The sequence below is a fragment of the Mya arenaria genome, chromosome 10 (genome assembly GCF_026914265.1).
Source record: "Mya arenaria isolate MELC-2E11 chromosome 10, ASM2691426v1".
Classification (NCBI taxonomy): domain Eukaryota; kingdom Metazoa; phylum Mollusca; class Bivalvia; order Myida; family Myidae; genus Mya; species Mya arenaria.
In genome coordinates, this window is record NC_069131.1 from 11,371,181 (window position 1) to 11,383,624 (window position 12,444).

General features: G+C 36.1%; 1 long non-coding RNA gene across 1 annotated transcript; it reads left to right on the forward strand.

Moving 5' to 3' along the window:
* Nucleotides 1–865: 865 nt before the first annotated feature.
* On the forward strand, nt 866–12,073 carry LOC128206631 (uncharacterized). The gene is made up of 3 exons (XR_008256527.1): nt 866–970; nt 5,230–5,337; nt 10,521–12,073. It is a non-coding gene; the product is annotated as an uncharacterized LOC128206631 (long non-coding RNA).
* Nucleotides 12,074–12,444: the final 371 nt, after the last annotated feature.

Here is a 12,444-nt window from a genome sequence, read left to right on the forward strand (position 1 = left end):
TGCAGAATATATAGATAGACACCTTTTTGGACCAGAAATGTAATTTGCTTTTTGCTATAACGAACAATATTTTGTACAGTCATTATCAGCATTTGCCAACGATTTTTGAAAAAAACTAAAAAATGTTCTACATATCGTTCAATTACCGAGTATGGTGTACATTTTTCCGCTTAGCCTCTGCTAGGTTTTTTAAAAATTGATACAAAAAATAATCATTTCCGAATCGAGCGTTATTTTGCTTCAGGTTATAACGAAATGGGATGTCACTAACCACGTGGTATTTCCACACTGTGTACCATTTTTGCATATGCACCGGTCATTATGATTCTCTGCTGAAAATAAATCGGCAATGAACAGCCATCCAGTTAATGTTCATTCTACTGATAAAAGGAGGTACGCATCATGTACAGTGTCGATGTAAAATAATTACATTCACTGATTCACATGTAATGAAGGAGATACGGTCCGTGCCCGTGGTTTGTCTAGAAGCACATGTATATGGTCCATTGTGCAATCAGAAAGTGCATGAACAGATATTCAATGAAACAGTCATCGAAAAAAAATAAGTATAAAAATAAAATGTCATCCATGCCAACCAAGAAAAAAAGGGTGAACATTTAACAATTAATTTATATTGGCCTGATTCAAGGCCCAAGGAAAACATCCCACACCAGTGTAGGTTGTGCATGAAGATGACGCCCTTTTTATGAGGAAACTTGAGTGTACAGAATGGATTTTCTATCCTTGTTGTTTAACTAATTCATTGTTGTTTCAGTTTTAAGTAAGCTAACGGATTTTTAGCATTATCGTGGAAAACAAAGTTCATCAATTGAATGTGTAAATTACTGCTCTTGTTTGTACCAACAGATGTGACTAGAGAAGTGCGACAAGAGGATAGAGAAGTGCGACAAGAGGATAGAGAAGCAGAAAGGAAGAAGCTGGAGAACAACTGTAGAAAGCTGAAACATGAGTGAGTAAATAAGCTATCATGTTTAAAGGGTTTTATTGATTATAAAGGTAAGTTTGACTATTCGCAGGATAAGGAGAGCTATGAAACTCGCCCTAGCGTCGATGTCTGTGTCAGCGTCAAAGCATGGTTAAGATTATGCATGTAAACACCTTTAAGTGATTATCTCAGCAAATGCATCATGTTTTGCACTGAAACTTTAGGACTAACAACCTACTTAATTAAAAGCTAGATAACACTATTTTGAATATAAAGCAAATTGGCATTTTTTTAATTCACTTACAAAATACGGATATTAATATGTAAGTACATATAGGTTAATACATCAGCAACAACTACATGTGTTGTATTTAGATTTTGTACAAAATTAATCAGCCAACTAACTTACTTAAAAGCAACAAAGTTGGTTAACTTGTTTTGCATAAAATGCAAATTAATGGCCCTTTCTTTTTCAACTTTAAGATGTTAGTCAGTTTCTCAGTAAATTGCTTCTTATCATTGAAACTTAAGACATGAGTTATCACTTACTACAACCTATTTTATGAATCAAGTTAGATATCTCTTGTGCATTATGTAAATTATTGCCCTTTATTGACGTTGCGTGGATCGCGAAATGCTAGTTTGGGAAAGGTCACAATGTTGTACCATGGATGCTCCCGTGATCAAAATGGACCAGCCAACATTATCTTTATAAAATAAAACTATAACATATGTTTGATAAAAAAACATAATATATAATATAAACAAACAATTGTATAAACTGATTAAAGAAAAAGGAAACATCGAGATGCAAATAAAAATGTGTGTCTTGTACCGTTATTACCAACCCTTGGGGACATTGAATGAATATTTAAAACTTTGTCCTCAAACTCGGAGGCATTTTTAGCTCCACTGGCCGAAGGCCATGGAGCTTATGTCGTCACAGATTGTTCGTCGTGAGTGCGTGCGTGCGTGCGTGCGTGCGTGCGTGCGTGCGTAAACTTTTACTTTAAACGACATCTCCTCTGAAACTGATAAGCGGATTTTGACAAAACTTCACAGGAATGTTCCTTTGGTGGTCCTTTACCAAAATTGCTCAAATGGTTCCGGTCCATTGCACAATATGGCCGCCAGAGCTAAAAATAGCAAAATCTTTAAACGACATCTCCTCTGAAACGGTTCGGCAGATTTTGATGAAACTTGACAGTAATGTTCCTTGGGTGGTCCTTTATTAAAATTGCTCAAATGGTTCTGGTCCATTTCACAATATGGCCGCCACAGCTAAAAATAGCAAAATCTTTAAACGACATCTCCTCTGAAACGGTTTGGCAGATTTTGACAAAACTTCACAGGAATGTTCCTTTGGTGGTCCTTTACCAAAATTGCTCAAATGGTTCTGGTCCATTGCACAATATGGCCGCCACAGCTAAAAATAGCAAAATCTTTAAACGACATCTCCTCTGAAACGGATAGGCAGATTTTGATGAAACTTGACAGAATTGTTCCTTGGGTGGTCCTTAACCAAAATTGCTCAAATGGTTCCGGTCTGCTGCACAACATGGCTGCCAGGGCAAAAAAATAGAAAAACCTTTAAAGAACATCTTCTCAGAAACCGATGATCAGATTTTGATGAAACTTAACAGAAATGTTCCTTGGATGGTCCTTTATCAAATTTGCTTCAATGGTTTCGGTCCACTGCACAAGATGGCCCCCAGAGATAAAAATAGAAAAACCTTTAAACGACTTCTCCTCAGAAACCGATGATCGTATTGCAATGAAACTTGACAGAAATGTTACTTGGGTAGTCATTAACCAAAATTTGTTAAATGGTTCCAGTCCACTGCACACCATGGCTGCCAGAGCTAAAAAATAAAAAAAAACTTTATACGACTTGTCGTCGAAACCGATGACCTTTTTTCGATAAAACTTGACAGAAATGTTTGTTTGGTGCTCCTTTACTCAAATTGCCCAAATCATTTCGGTCCACTGCACAACATGGCAGCCAGAGCTATTAAAGTAAAAACAATTTTTAAATAACTTCTCCTCAAAAATTGATGATTGTATTTCTATGAAACTTGACGAAAATGTTCGTTAGGTGGTCTTTGCTTGAACCTTTTGGCCAGTGGAGCACAGGCACTGATGTGCCTCTTGTTTAGGTTTTTAACCTGAGAACAAAAGTGCTCAAGGTGAGCTATCGGTCTATGTCCTGCGTCTGTCGTCCGGCGTCTGGCGTCCAGCGTCAACAATTTTGCTTATGATGTCATCTTCTCCTTAACCACTTGCACAATTTTAATGAACTTTTACAGGAATGATCCTTGGTTTGTGCTCTTTCAAAATTGTTCAAGGAAATTAATTCCATGCATAACTCTGGTGACCATGGCAACATTAAGGAAAAACTACAAAACTTTTCTTGACAAAAACAATGTGGCATTGAGCTTAGATATTTCGTATGTGACATTGTCTAGTAGTTGTCTACCAAGTTTGTTCAAATTATGCCCCTTGGGTTTAAATTGGCCACTCCTTGTGGGTAACAAGTGTACTATAAATACATTTTGTTAAAATCTTGATAGGTATGTAAAGTTTACTCTTGAAGCAAGGGCAGCAATTTTTGCTGTATGGTCTCCCTTTCTGTTGAAGAGTGCATTGTCTATTTTTAGGTTTTTTTTCTATTTTAGTAACAAGGGATTATATATTGTTTTTTAGCTGGATTTTTCATCAAAACAATTACGGGTTATAGAATGGCAAAAACCGGGCGGGTGGGGGTTCGGTTGTGCGTGCTGGTGGTTGTTAAAAATTCTGCATTAGTTTTCATTTTATGTAATAAATCAAGAGTTTTTATCCAATGGTTATCAAACTCAGTCAGACTATTTGTTGGCATGTTATCTTGAATATATATGAATATGGGTCATCTCGGATTAAAAACTAGGTCACTAGGTCAAATCTTTAGAAGAAATACTTCATGGTAATAAATTCATTTTTTTATCAAATCTTGATGAAACATGGTCAGATTGCTTGTCTGTATTATATCTTGCATATTTTTATATGGGTCAACCCGGGTCAAAATATAGGTCACTAGGTCAAATCTTAGCAAAAAATATTTCCACGTCATCAATTCAACAATTATGTTTAAAGCTACAGCAAAGAAAATTTGACCATGGTCACAATTCTGTAAACAAATAACAATGTTGTGGTTTGATGACCTTAAATGTGACCTGGCAGCCTACTTTTTTATTATTGAAGCTACGTCAATGAATTTGGACCATGAATAGAGTTTTGAAAGCAAATACATGTATCAATATTGTCCTCGGATTACCTTGACTGCGACGTTTTGACCTACTCTCTTTTTTAAGGTGCAGCTATAACACTTGGACCATGTGTACAGTTTTGAAAACAAATTTCAATGCTGTGCTTGGATTACTTGTATTGTATATTTTTGAAGCTACAGTTTTGAAATATGGACCATATGTACAGCTTTGAGAAGAAATATCAAGCTATATATTGATTAAAGGTTAAACACTTTTATTCAAGTGAGCGATTTTGGGCCATGGGTCATGGCCCTCTTGTTTATATTTTGGTCTACAAACCATTAGACCTGCTTGATCATAGCTTAAGAAAAACGTTTCGGAGATGATTTCTTATTTAAAGTAAATCTTATTTTAAATAAATGGGTAACTTTAAAAGGTCAATGACCATTCATCATATATATAAAATCAATCATACCATGAAGGAACTGTACGTACCCAACAAATACATAGGCTCACATGATAACCCGTCAGCCAATCAAAACGCAGGAATTCAGTTAAAATACTTCCGGGGTCGGTGGAATTTCCGGAAAACAAAATCCGGAGAACACTTTAATGTTCATAAGTTATACACAAAGGGTATGCAAAGGGGTATCATTTGATCGCTTCCTTATACATGGAGAGATTAACCTTACAATCTTCGTTAATCCAAAACAAGATTTACATATTTATGGTGTATAACAAACACTGTATTTCTTATCATAGAATTGAGATCCAGTAATGAATCTTTCTTGGTAGTTCTGTTGTATATATTTTGCTTCGAATATCCAAAATCTACTTAGCCAAATGGCGGTAAACACATACTCGAGTTGGCATGATCTATCCTCCACTACTAATACAATCGCAATAATGATGTACTGCAATGATGTACCCACTCTCCCATAAGACAGTGTGGTTTTAGATGCACAATCTAGTCCCCTAGAGTATATAGTCCTATTACTTTTGTCATAGTTTAACCATGCATGCGATCTCTCATTGCAGGTTCAGAATATGGCATCGAAAGGAGCTGACAGGGTGGACTGTTATATTACAATGCAGATGATAACACAGAAAGTCGTATCAACAGCGGTAGTCTTCAAAACGTTAAAGGTACGTCTAATGTATCACTACCTGTGAGGTTTCTTTTCAAGATTGTAACCGTTTACGTGATAAAAAGCATATCAAGAAGTACATTTTGCTAAAATTTCACAAATCACTCTTGCATTTCATATTTGAAACAAAGATACGTGACACAATACTATTCAAATGCAAATATCCATGTATTTAGTGGCCACATGAAAAATAAAAATAATATCTGAATATGTTCCATCAGTTTTAATTAATTTAAATTCCAAATTGATAACACAATCATATAATTATGTATATCGGCATTGTCAAGAAATGTATAATTCTGCCGGGAAATATACCATTTTTAACCATGTTTTCACATAGTGAAACCTGGTTATTAGAATGGTAAACGTCGTTGTTCGGGCGGGCGGCCGGGTCGCGTCAAACTCACCTATGAAACTAAATAACTTTAGTAAGGGTTGACATATCTTGACCAAACTTGGTCTATAGAAAGAGTGTACGGGTACCTTTCATGGGATTGCGTTTGGGGTCCCTAGGGTCAAGGTCACACATTTCGCAGTACCCCTTTAATCATAATGGAGCCGAAAACCTCCCCTAAAGCTCAGTTGTTAGAGCGTGCGGATGCGGAAGGTCGGGTGTACAAACCTCGGCCATGTCCAACCGAAGGACGTTAAATTACGATACAAGCTCCTTTGCCTATCGCTTGGCATTAAAAGAGTATCACATGGAAGTAGTCTTCTCAGTTCAAGTAAACCCCAGGAAAGTTGGAACTTGTGTATCGGTGCTTTACACCAAGAGAGCAATGAGCAATGGTATCGCACGCGGATTTCTCGTATCTCGAATTGCGGTGCTATCTATCACAATTTAGTCGTAATGAAGGGAGGCCGGAATGGGGGAGGGGGGGGGGTCAAACCATATTGCAACCAATGCGTTCGGGAAGACCATTATAAACTTAAAAAAAACAGACTTGCCTACATTTTTTATTTGATACAAGGCTTAACCTTGGTATGATATTGGTGTATTTTGTTTGCGAATTGTATTTGGAAATTGATCATATCCGTAAATGTCGTTCATCCGCGGTTTGTTACTCATCCGCGTCTTTATAGCTCTACTGGCCAAAGGCCAGAAGAGCATATGCGATGGTAATGTGTACGTAGTATGCACGTCCGTGCGTCTGTAAACAATCCTCGTTAACACGATACAGTCTTCAGTTTTGATTGTATCTTGATGAAACCTCTACAGTATCTACATATCCATTAGAGCTCGGTTCCTTTCAAAAACCAGCCAGATCCGCCCATGCATGCCTAGATTATGGGCCTTGATAGTATAAAAAACCATGTAAACAATTGCTCGTTAACACGATACAGCCTTCAGTTTTGATTGTATCTCGATTAAACTTGTACAGTATCTACATATCCATAAGAGCTCGGTTCCTTTTGAAAATCCAGCCAGATCCGCCCATGCATGCCTAGATTATGGGCCTTGATAGTATAAAAAAAATCAGTGTGTCATTTAACAATGGCTCGTTAACACGATACAGCCTTCAGTTTTGATTGTATCTCAATGAAACTTGTAAAGAGTCTACATATCCATAAGAGCTCGGTTCCCTTCGAAAATTAGCCAGATCCTCCCATGCATGCCTAGATGATGGGCCTTGATATTAAAAAAAATCAGTGTGCCAGTAAACAGTTGCTCGTTAACACAATACAGTCTTCAGTTTTGATTGTATCTTCATGAAACTTGTACAGTATTTGGATATCCATTAGAGCTTAGATCCTTTCGAAAACCAGCTAGATCTGCCCATGCATGCCTTGAATATGGGCCTTGAAATTATTAGAGTATGGGCCTTGATAATATTCAAAGTGCTATTGTGTAATAAATACTTGCGAACTTGATACAGTCTTCAGTTTTGAGTATTCAGATAGCCATAAGGGGTTAGTTCCTTTCGAAAACAGTGATTTTGACCACACAAACCCAGCCAGTAGAGCATAGGCCCTTTTGGGCCTCTTGATAAAAGCGAGATTACTTTTTCATTCTATTAAAGCTGAGTATGTATGGCAATACAATATCTAGAAATCCTTTAACGCCATTGAAATGATCCAATGCATATTGGGTCTTACAATTTTGATTTACAGACATGACAATTGCAAGTCATCAAGTTTTGTTTCAACACACACCTACTGATGCTAATAGAGGCAAACTGATATATCATAATATTAAGAAAGCATATAGACCGATAAACCATTTTCAACACATCTAAGCTTTTACATTACTTAACCGTCTATATAGGCTTCGAAATGTACCAATAGGTAATTGCCCTAATGAGGGACACATGCAAGGAATTTAGTTAAATACGTTAAACATATAATCTCATGGAAAAGGGGGCCATTATATTGCTTCCAACTAACCTTATCAGATCTAGCTGAAACAAATAACAACATGACAAAGCTGCATAATTCTTAAACATTCCAGGCGGCGTAATTGTTCGCAAACAATGGTAATTGATGTGATGCAATTAAGTTTTAAGTTTTTAAGAATCAAGTAAATTGTTTAAACAACGTTAAACAAGTTTTCAAAAACAGGTAAGACTTTAGCATCCTTTAGGTAATAGTTAACTCTCATCATTTGCAACTATCATATTTCAAATGATTATTCAATTTGCATGAAGAAACATTGGCGATAAATATACAATGGCATTCCCTCTATAGCATTCTGGGAAGAGGCACAGCAAATTATAAATAAATTCGAAAATATACTGCTGTTAAAATATCGTCTTCATGTTATGGTTTATACGGCGAAATATTGAAACGGGTGATGGCGATTTATTTCATTCATGTTTTAGTAAACGTTTGCAATTATATTCTGTGATAAAAATTGCAATCGCTGCTGCCATGAGTTTTGAAGAGTTTATATGCTCGCATATAGGAATATTGATTGAGACTCTGGTAAAATTTGTATCAAATAACATTGTCGACTTGGTTATTTTCTTACCTTAAAAATAAGTTCCTCAAAATAAAGCGTATGTGGTATTCAATCGATATTTATCTGAAAAACTACAGAAAAAAGCTTAGTATTTATTTGAAAATATACAGAAACAAGCTCAGTAGCCAAAATTTAAAATATGAACCCCGTTTAGTGGCGCAAGGAAAACGCCAAAGACAAAATAATAACAAACGAGAAACATGGAACAACAGCACAACATATGTTTTGCCCGCGTCCATGAAATGTCTAAACGGGTATTTTGGCGACTTTTATCAGTTACACTACCCAGTTGTTTTATCCGACATTATTTGACTGGTGACACATCCCCAACCCAATTGTTTAAGAAAATAATCTTACAGCTTCATGGATGGTATTTAAACAGTTATAAATATATACAATGGTAAATCACAATAAATTCATTGTGTGAGAACCATGGCCTCGCTTATTAAAGAGTAATTGTCTTGGATAATCTTTTACTATCCTTAGCATAACTTTCACAATGAAGTTAAATAAAACAACACACACTGGTTAAGCATGATTAGTGAAAATGCAGTTTACAAGAACCTTAACTATATCTTATTTCAGTGTAATTGCCCTTCTTTGTTACTTTTCATTTTCTGCAGCATAAGTACCAAAGATTTGTTGTTTCTTACTCGATAATATTGCTTTTGCCACATTCTTGATATCCTTTGTAACGACGCATAACAGCATCGCTGCATAAACCGATCGCGTTTATGGGGTGATTTTCAACGCATAAACAGGACTTCTTATGTGGCAAAAAGGCACACTTTCGCCGCATAAAAACAAAAGGAAAACATTTGAAAATCATATTGTTTCCAAAATATTTAACACAACATTAGTTTTGGGCACTTGAACAAGAGGACTCAGATGACTGATATAGGGTCATCATGGACGTCTTTCTTTCATTGATTGTGATTTTATGCAGTAGTCATTTGTAACCAAGAAAATAAAGATGTGAACACTCTAAGGGGAGTAATTATTTATTTTCAACTTTCAATATTGGCTCAACTTTAAAATATTACCTTAAATTTTACCAATTTGCCTGCCTACTTTTCCCGTATTTTTTTTTCAAAATGACAGTAACGCCCTAATCTTAATAATCATCATAATCAACAACATCATCACAACCACAATAATCACCACCACAATCACAACCACCACCACCATTATCATCCCCACAACCATCATCATCATAATTATCATCATCAACGTCATCACCATCGTTTTGTTGAAATATAAGAACTCTGTTTTTTGGCTTTATAATAAATGGTAATGTTATTCCTCTTTATATGGCAAAAAGACACATTTGCGCCCCATATAAGCAATGTCTCCTTTATGCGTTGAGCGTCGCCGCATAAACGTGGTCGCCCTGTTTATGCGTTGAAAATCACCGCATAAACGATAAAAAAACACGTTTGTAAATGCGACAATGCTGCTATGCAGCGTTACAATCTTTTTTCCTAAATAGAGATTTGGTCGATAGTGCATTAGATGTTATCCCGTCCTACAACAGTAACCACTTGATGTTGGCATTGGCAGTTCCGCTCAGAACTATGTTATAAGAATGGCACTATACCCACAAGAGTACTTAGTGGCTGTCCCAAACATATTAGCAGAGCGTCCAAAATATGATGAACATATGCTTTTAGTTGACATACAATGCACCAACGCTCAAAACTTCCAAGTGCTTTAAAATACAGCATGCGGATACCACGTGATGTATTCGAGCAAGGGAAGAGAGACATGTCTAGTGCTCTTTTATTTTTTCTATTTTTCTTCAATCAAATGTTTTTCCTCAGCGCAACTCGAAAACATTTTACATTAATTTTTATGGATTGTCATGTAAGTTTGCGAACTTCAGAAAATAGCAATACCTTTATTTTCCCTTTTTAAAAGACAATTCAAAAATGGGCAACAAATACCCCTTCACAGCATTGTCATGTTAAGGTGGGATTTTTTAAGATTTTACTGCCATTTCCTATCAGGGCGGCGCTCATGAGCATTAATCACATTCAGTGATAGCTCTAGTTTGTACAGTTATTCAACAACAAACGAACAACAACAAAAAAACGACAGCAACAACAACAACAAAAACAACATTTATTGCATAGAAAATTTAATGCACTAAAAGTAGTCCACACAATCAACCTATTCTTGTAAGTAGTATGATACCATTATAATTTGAAATTGATCTGTTTCAGATGACGTTCAGCAAGGCGTTCAATAGAGGTCGAGTTGTGCATGGGCAGGAGGCCCGATATTGGATCACGAATAACCACCTTAAGATTGACAAAGTCTCTGAGCAGTGTTTCCTGCTCTTTTCCATATATCGCGCACTCAACCAGCTTACTGCTGATGTTTTTAGTCTTGATGTCGATGGAGACGAAATGCGCGTTCTTCAGTCTATCCTCTTCGATTAAGTGGATATACAAATGAATTCTTTAACCGGACTCGTAAGCTGTTTGTTGAGAGTAAAGATTGTGATTCGTTGTTGAAAATAACGAGATGGGATGGACGCATGAATAATATGCTTCGGGAAAAAGCCTCACTCATTGACAACAGTTCTTACATGTTAAGAAGTTTAACTAATAAGAAGATCTCACTGAATTGTGTAATTCTTTGACTCTCTGAATATTAAATGGCTGGAGGGGTGATAATAAAATTGTCAACTTGAGGGAATACAGTCGACCGAGGCAAACGTATCCTGCTTGAAGGATTAGGCAAACTTGTCCCTAAAATACTAAATAGGCAGACATATACAAACTTTTTTATTTTTCAGGGTTCAGTCTAATTAGTATAGGGAAAACATCCAAATAGTGAACGTTCGAAAGTTTTTAGATACATTGAATAATCAAGAATATACAAAATTTAAGGTCTGTCGATTTTTTTCTATACCTCATAGGCCATAGGCAGACTTTAGGTGAAAACCATCAATGGGCAGACTCGTATATATAGTATACCAAACCAACATTCGGCAGATTCGTATATATATTATACCTAACCATCATTCGGTGGTCTCAATATGTTTAGATTTTAACAATAAACTGTCCAAAAAGAATAATCTCATTTTCCAAATAACACATTATCTTTTTGAAAAATAAAATTCTTAAAACAATTAAATTTGGCTTAAAATTAAACTGAGTTCTACAAACTCCATGGTCCGCCTACGGAGAGGGACTGTGTGTCCGTTTCATTCAATGTCTTCGTCGTACTTGGACTACAATGTAGTTTCAGTTTATTTGTTGAACACACTATTGGTAAAACTAATGGGCTCCACTCTAAAAAGTTCCTTTAGATTTCCTAGTAACGACAAACATTCGTTCATGAACAAAAACCTGAGATCGCAAGTTCGATTCCCGATCTCTTTGGTAGGAAGATGTGATCTGACACTCGACCTACACGATCGAAGTAAAAGAACCAATTGTCTACATGTTTTATTATATATTGGTGTGAGTCACATCCCGTCTCACGCTTCATGAATTTGGACCAAGCAATAATGTTCTCAATAGGCGCGGGCACTCCTTGACAAACTTCAAATTCGGATAGGAAATTTATGGAACACAAATATTTAGCTATCAAAATTACGTGAACATGTTAAGTTCAACGATGTCGTTAACATCCATATGCTTGGTTTTATTGTATACTAACTGCGGATATGATACTAATGATACCAGCTCATTTCCCTTTCCCATTCTGAGTGTGATTATAGGATTGAGTGTCTTTTCTCTGAATAAAACATATACTGAAAATGATATGTAATTTACATGTGACTTATATGTTGTTCCCTTTTAAAAAAAAAAATCGTATGAACTTACGTTATTTTTCTAATAAAATGTTGATACCTTGTTTTGCTGATGGTTCATATTATTCCATTGACGTTGATCTAATTGTCGTTGTTAACACGCCAATTCACCATTGCTTCCGATTTCGGTTGTTGACAATGTCCCATCTCATCGTCGTTAAAAATACACCTGACACAGTAGATTGCCCTCACATCGACTTTTGATTATGGTGCTGTTACAGCATGACTTATTAGAGAAACGTATACCTAACGTATGAAATAAATTACGCCCAACCCATAAGTAGCAAATTACCTACCCATCGACAACTTAAGATATAAGAAAC